General features: G+C 46.2%; 1 protein-coding gene across 1 annotated transcript in view; it reads right to left on the reverse strand.

Moving 5' to 3' along the window:
• The window catches only part of STT3B (STT3 oligosaccharyltransferase complex catalytic subunit B), a 105,717-nt gene extending 101,823 nt beyond the window's left edge, over positions 1-3,894 (reverse strand). Inside the window, exon 1 of the mRNA XM_024116489.1 lies at positions 3,797-3,894. The gene's annotated coding sequence lies outside the window, so the exon portion shown is untranslated. The remainder of the gene's footprint in view (positions 1-3,796) is intronic.
• Positions 3,895-7,226: the final 3,332 nt, after the last annotated feature.

Raw genomic sequence — 7,226 nt, forward strand, 5'->3', positions numbered from 1 at the left:
TGGTTGCTGACAGAGCCTAACTCCCCCAGAACATACCTCAGGAAACCCAGGATTACTACCTACAGGAGCTACCACACTCACCCAATGGGAGGAGGTGCAATCCCATCATCCAACCCAGCAGCTCAAGGCACTCCCTGCACCTCCTCCTTGAGTGTTCTTATAATGTAGAATGATCTCAAGAGCTCAAGGCTAGAAAAGTTTTAAATTACAATGAAATCAGTGACAGTATACAGTAAGTCCCCTACATACGAACGAACAAGTTCCGTTCCAAGAGAACATGAGTAAGTCTAATTTGTTCCTAAGTCCAACAAAGTTAGCCTAGGTACCCAGCTAACACAATCAGCTACATAGTACTGTACTGTAATAGGTTATCACTCCTTTGAAAACATGTTCGTACTAATTAACCTATTTATACCATAGTTTCTATGAAAAATTGCACCCCAAGTTTCAACTCTAAATTGCAGCTTTCTGCCCTGCAAAAAGGCATCTGCTGCCCTTTTACAGCTAACTGCAGCCAAAACTCAAGGCTCAAAGAAGTCTCCTTCTAGGGCTCCAAGGAGAACCCCCTACAACGTGTGCAGGCAGGGAAAAATGCAACTCTTTTATAGGGAGCTTTTCCATTGTCTCTGTGGGAAAAGCTACCACAATTTAACAAGATAATGGTTATGGGAAAAGCACCTGGTTAATATGAAAGTATTAATACTTACAACAAAAATAAGTAGAAACTACATTCTGCTCCAGATAAAAAGAAGATAAAATTAGGTGCTGTTGAAATAGTTGGTCAACCAAATGTTTGTTTGCCAAGTACAGACAATAAATTCTCAAACTGTGTCCTCATGTCTGATCAAGTCAACTGATAAGGGAGGAAATTACTAAAGTGAAGTGGTGAAGAGATCACTACCAAAAATGCGGCGAAGTTCTAAAAAAGTGCAGTGTACTTTAAAAATCAATAAATACTATTGAACATCACATACCAACCCTCATAACAACTGGTAAGATTTATAAAATAACTTGAATGACAAACTTAAAAAACAAGTATAACTTTGTGACAGTGAGTCACCACCTTTGGCAGCTAACTAGAGTCTTACGCAATTTAAGTACTAATGTTAAAATTTACAGACATAACTCACAATCATCAGAGAAAGTAAACTTTTCACTAAAAAGATTTCAGAAGTGAAGCCAGTACGGAGACATGAGAAAAAGGGATCAGGGAAGGCCAGAATAAATTGGTTTGTGGATACACAACCTGAGAGGAACATTTAAACATTATTAAAGGTTCATGTTACTACTACATGTTAAAACAGTAATCTGAGAGACTCCCAAGATAGTATAACACTAGAATGTTTGTAGAATCAAAGTGCTGGTGGTACTATTAGTAGCTTTGAAGGAAAACCACTTTTAAAATCCAAATTTTTCAACAGGAATGGATTATAAAAATAAGATGCCTAACTGAGATCTTTGAAAGACATGAAAAGAAAAACATAAGTGAGCAAACAAGGGATTTTTTTTTTGACTGAAAATTCTCTCATTAAGTCACCTGAATTATACTTAAGACATTAGATTTATACTGGCAAATCTCCATTCACAATAAAGGACAGGGACAATTCCTTTATTATAAAAGTCTATTTACTACTAGTTAGAATTACCTAACACTATGAACATAAACGCTTAACCAGAAATATAATAAAATGTATATATTAAAACTACCAGTAAACCAAAAACCTACATTAAGTACGTCTTTAAGACTCAAGAGGTTTATATACCTTTAGATTAGAGTATATGAATTAAAATTCGAATGCAGAGTGTTATTCGTTCTACTAAAGGATGTTTCTGAAATGTGTTTTATACACAGAAAGACGCAAACAAATTTTTGTGTGAGTAAAAAAGGGTTATGCTCTCCAAGCATATTCTTGAAACTAGAGAAAAAAATCAACTTTTAATTTTTTGCCATATTGAAAAAAATAAAACTTATCTGTGAAGCAACCTGATAAGACTTTTCATGATTATAATACTCAATTTTAGTAGAAACTCTTTGGCTCACTTGATGCAGATTTCTAATCTTCCTTCAAAATTAGGAAAAGTATCAATCATCTCATCATTCAGTTGTGAATTTTTCTGAAATCCTTAATTTAAGCCTCAATGTTACTACTAAACATTATGCAGCCTTCTGTTTATAAAAATGATACTCTCCAGAAATATTATTCACAATTTTTGTTACCTGTAATGTTTGGTCAACCATGCACTTCTGCTCTTGTAAACTGAAAAAACACAACTTTCTCTTTTTACATATTCAGCAAAACATTAGCAGTTTTCATTTTCTGGTTTCAATTTCATTTTTATCTAATTTGCTTATGTGTTTCAAAGCTAAGACTAAGAAAACTCTGTCTAGTTCATAAGCGTCACAGTAATTTATTTTCTTCTGTGATTCCAAGTAACACAGAAGTTGTTTTTTAAAAAAAATCAAACCTCTAAAATGGATGGAAACGTTTCATGAAAGCATGTCACAGCTGTTAACTCTCTACATAAATTGGATTCTCCAGAAGTGGACCCCTCTGGTGTTCAACAGATGATGATGCACTACCAATTTTTCTATCTGTAACAGAACTTCAATTGGTATTTTAATATATGGGTAACTCACTCCCCCAAATATTTATTATCCATATATTTAGTAACTCTCAAGAAGATTCTCTCTCTGTACTTCCAATGACAAACACCCTCAAGTTTAGTTGGGCTTAATTATAAGGAACTAAGATGAACTCAAGGGTGATGGGTCAAGAAGATGAATTAAGTCAGTTTAAAAGGCACAGACTAGGGCTAAAACAAAAAACAAAGAAAACTTAACCCAGGTTGGTCAAGTTGGAAAAAAAAAATTAAAGCACTCTTCCTATCTAAATAATTCACAGACCAGTGAATTAAGTTAGATAAATTAGCTAGTGCTCTTTATGCGGTAATTTCCTAAAACATTCAGGTCAGTCCCTGATACCATGTGAAACTTCAGTATTACAATCCAGGGCTCCCCATCACTATGGTACTGTTTGTTCTCTAATCCACAAACCTTCCTGCAGAGACCAATAAAGGAACTAATGCAACGCTTTCGGATATTGTGCATAACATCCTGAGGGTGACAGTTTGGCTCACAGAGTAATGAGCCTGGTCTAAAAAGTAGCCCAAGATAATAGTGGACCGGTGAGGTGCAGAGTGCACTTAAAGGCTTGAAAAAAAGCCACTCTTGAAAATATCTAACGTTAAATAAGCGTCCCTAGCTTTCAGATCACTTTTAGGGACCTTATTTCCTTTCCTCCAACACCTCACTCCTTCGCGTTTTCCCTTCCCGTCTGAGAGCCAAGAGAGACACGGTAAAAGCGTGCAACTGCGAGGCTGCGCCAACGAGGCTCCTGCACATCTGGACTCACCTCCAACTGCAACAGGGCACCCCCTGGGCGAGCCCATCCCAACCGGCCGAAAACGCGCGCGAGAAGCTGAGAGCAGGCGAGAGCCGCGGGCGGGGAGGCGGGTAGTCCCCCGCCCGGCGCGGCGGGTCGGGCTCCGCGGGCCGAGGCGGCTGCGAAGAGAAGCGTTCGCCCTTCTGGGAGTCTGCAGACTCGCCCGACCCGGGTCAAGGTCCCGTTCGGGCCCCGACGCCCCGCCTCGAGCGGCGCGGGGGAAACTTCGCTTGCAGGCGGGGGTGCGCCCGAGCTCGGGACCAGTGGCGGGTCCGGGCAGAGCGCGGGGGGGTGGGTGGGGAGGGAGGCGCCGGTCCCGGGCCCGCGGCGGGGGAGGGGCGGCGGGCACTTACCACGGGTCGAACTCGTGGATGATGCTTTCGAAGCGGATGACGGCGAAGAGGCGCGAGCTGAAGCCGGCGAGCCAGGCCAGGAAGAGGATGGTGAAGGAGAGCAGGCGGGGGGGTGGGTGGGGAGGGAGGCGCCGGTCCCGGGCCCGCGGCGGGGGAGGGGCGGCGGGCACTTACCACGGGTCGAACTCGTGGATGATGCTTTCGAAGCGGATGACGGCGAAGAGGCGCGAGCTGAAGCCGGCGAGCCAGGCCAGGAAGAGGATGGTGAAGGAGAGCAGCGACTGCCAGCCGGCCGGCTGCGATAGCCCCCCGGACAGCCCCCCGGGGGCCGGCTTCGGTGCCGCGCCGCTCGCCGCCTTGTGCGCGCACTGGGCCCCGGGCCCGTGGTGGCCGTGCCGGCTGTTTCCCAGGGCCATGAGGCCGCTCCACGGGGATGAGTTGAGGGACGATTTGTGCTTGCTCTCCGGGGCCGAGGACTCCGCCATGTTGTGCCCCGGCGGCGGGTCTCGCTCCGCGCCGCCGCCGCCGCCGCCTGGTCCGAGGGGTGCTGGGCGGGGACCCGGAGGAGGAGGAGGAGGAGGAGGAGGAGGAGGAGGAAGAAAGAGGAGGAGGAGGGAAGAGAGCCGCGCGCGCCCGCCCTTAGCGCCGCGAGGCCGGGGGACGGGGGGTGGAGGCGGCGGCGGGGAGTCTCCGCCTCAGCAGCGGCCGCGACCGCCGCTCTCTCAACTCGGATGGCCCCTGCGCCCCTCTAGCCATCCGTCTTCCCAGTGCAGTTGCGGCAGCGGCGAAAGCCGACGGGACGAGGGCGCCAGAGAAAGAGCAAGAGCAGACGGAGGCGGCACCACGGCTCGGAGCAGCAATGACATTCCCCCAACACCCGCCGCCCGCCCCGCCGTGAGGAGCAGGAGGAGGAGTCCCCGGGAGTCCGGGCGGAGCTCAGGCTACCTCTGACTCCGCCCCCGACCCAACAGGAACTGGCCCCTACGCCTGTCACAATGCGACAGGTCCGTTAGGGGGCGGGCCCAGAACCGCGGTGCCGGCCAATGGGGGCGCGATCTGGGGCGGGGCTTGGCCCAACTGTTCTCCCCTTCCCCTCCCGGCCTCGCGCCCGTTCGCCCGGAGCGGCCTGGCTGCGTGGTTACGGCTTCATTGTCAGTTGAAAGACGCAGTTTCGCGCGCCTGTATTGGCGGCCAGGAGGGGCGCTAGGCGGCTCCGCGCGTTGCTTGGAGCTGAGCCGGGCCAAGGGGGCGGGAGGTGGTCTAGGACAGACGGGCGGCCTCCTTTAGAACCAGTTTAAGGGATGCAGGGAGCGCCGCGCCGACTGGCCGGGCGCTCCGCGGTCGTGACTTTTAACCTGCTTTGCGCGGAGCGCCCATCACGTGACCGGGCGCGCAGGCGCGCAGTCCTAGTTCCCCGCGCGTGGGTCTGGCGCGTAGGGATCTGCCGCCTGGGGCTCCTCGCTCCCGGCGCAGCGAATCACCAGTCCGCGTCCGCGCCACGACCATCCCAGCGAGCTGCGCCTGGCGGCCTGCCTCCGAGGTCCTGGGCGAGAGCACGTTTGCCGGCGCTGGGAACTCATCGGAGCCGGCAAAGAAGTCCCTAGCTCGGCAACGACCCCGTGGGGCAAGCGAAGTGCGACTTTCTCTGGCTTTTTTCACTTCTTGTATTTTCCTGACTGCAAAAATAACGTTTGTTCACTGGAAATGTGGGCAAATGTAGGAAATTGTTAACAGTTGCATACATTCCATCAGACGAGTGAAACTTTCTGTGGACTTTAAGCTGTTACCCAGTCCTCTCTTCATCAGGTGATAGCGAACTGCAGATCCCTGTACACGAATTTTTGCATGTCTAGTTTGTATTTTTACACCTTTCTCCCCGTTTACCCACGCCCCTGCCCCCCAAAAGAAAGTGCTACCCGGTACACTAAACTCAAAGCAAAATGAGTTTAAATATAAGTGGAGTAATCAACTTTATTTCAATAAAAATTTATATATATATATATATAATATATATGGAGACTAGAAGTGCTGTGATATAAGCCCCAGGAAAGGCACGGAGCTTTCAGTATGATCAACACTCCGTAAATACTTAATTAACTTTTCATGTAAATTAACATTTACGTAAAATTGTCTATTTTATTAGGTAAATAACATCTGAACTTAAAAGCGTGTATTCGCGTAATATTATAAAGGCACTCAATTATTAAGTCATTAAAAAATTTAGTACAGGAAATATAAACACACTTAGAAGTTGTGTTTAAATAGTAGGTCTTTTCAAAATGTTAGCTAAATGAATAAGTAGCCTTAGTTAGCGGCTGCTCTTGGAAACAACTGGACCCAGCTACGTACTCAACCTAAGTGATTAACTTTTCTCTCATTTCCTTACAAAATTAAATAAATAGTCTCATTAAGGAAAGGATGAAAAGGTTTCCAGAAATAGACTTTCCCACTAATGATTTAATAGCCGACATTCATTGAACATCTAAATTTTAATGAGAATTATGATAGAATATTAACTGAGTCCTGTTGTACCAGAATTCTAGGTGACTTGCTCTATGTCAGAGCCCAAACCTTCTAGGCTAAAATGCCAGCATTTAGAGAACTTCTGCCCGTGTTCCATGAACCAAAGTTCTATCAGCCTAAAATAAATCTTATTTTGTGTTTTTATTTGGATATCTCTATTTTATTGTCTTTTGTGTAGATGCTGCCTATTAAGTTATACGTTATCTTCTTTTGCTTCCTTTTTGCTTGTTTAATGGCCAGAGCCCTGGTCTGAAAAGTGACAAAGCTTGGTTCTGGTCCCACTTTTTTGCTTACTAGCCATGTAACGTTGGACAAGTCACCTGCATGGGTTACCCTTTCTACTCTTCCAGACAATTGTTAATATCAAATTAGATCGCTTATCTGGAAATACTTTGAAAATTTGTTAAGGTACATATGCAAATACAGAGTAGCCGTGAGGGTAAAAGCAGCAGGGAAAACTCCTGTTATTCTTTTTTTTTTCCCATTTAACACCTTTATTGGAGTATAATTGCTTTACAATGGTGTGTTAGTTTCTGCTTTATAACAAAGTGAATCAGTTATACATATACATATATCCCCATATCTCCTCCCTCTTGCGTCTCCCTCCCACCCTCCCTATCCTACCCCTCTAGGTGGTCACAAAGCATCCAGCTGATCTCCCTCTGCTATGCGGCTGCTTCCCACTAGCTCCTATTTTACATTTGATAGTGTATATATGTCCATGCCACTCTCTCACTTCCTCCCAGCTTACCCTTCCCACTCCTTGCGTCCTCAAGTCCATTCTCTACGTCTGCGTCTTTATTCCTGTCCTGCCCATAGGTTCTTCAGAACCATTTTTTTCTTTAGATTCCATATATATGTGTTAGCATATGGTATTTTTTTTTCTCTTTCTGACTTACTTCACTCT

Source organism: Physeter macrocephalus, chromosome 18 (genome assembly GCF_002837175.3).
Source record: "Physeter macrocephalus isolate SW-GA chromosome 18, ASM283717v5, whole genome shotgun sequence".
NCBI classification, from domain to species: Eukaryota; Metazoa; Chordata; class Mammalia; order Artiodactyla; family Physeteridae; genus Physeter; species Physeter macrocephalus.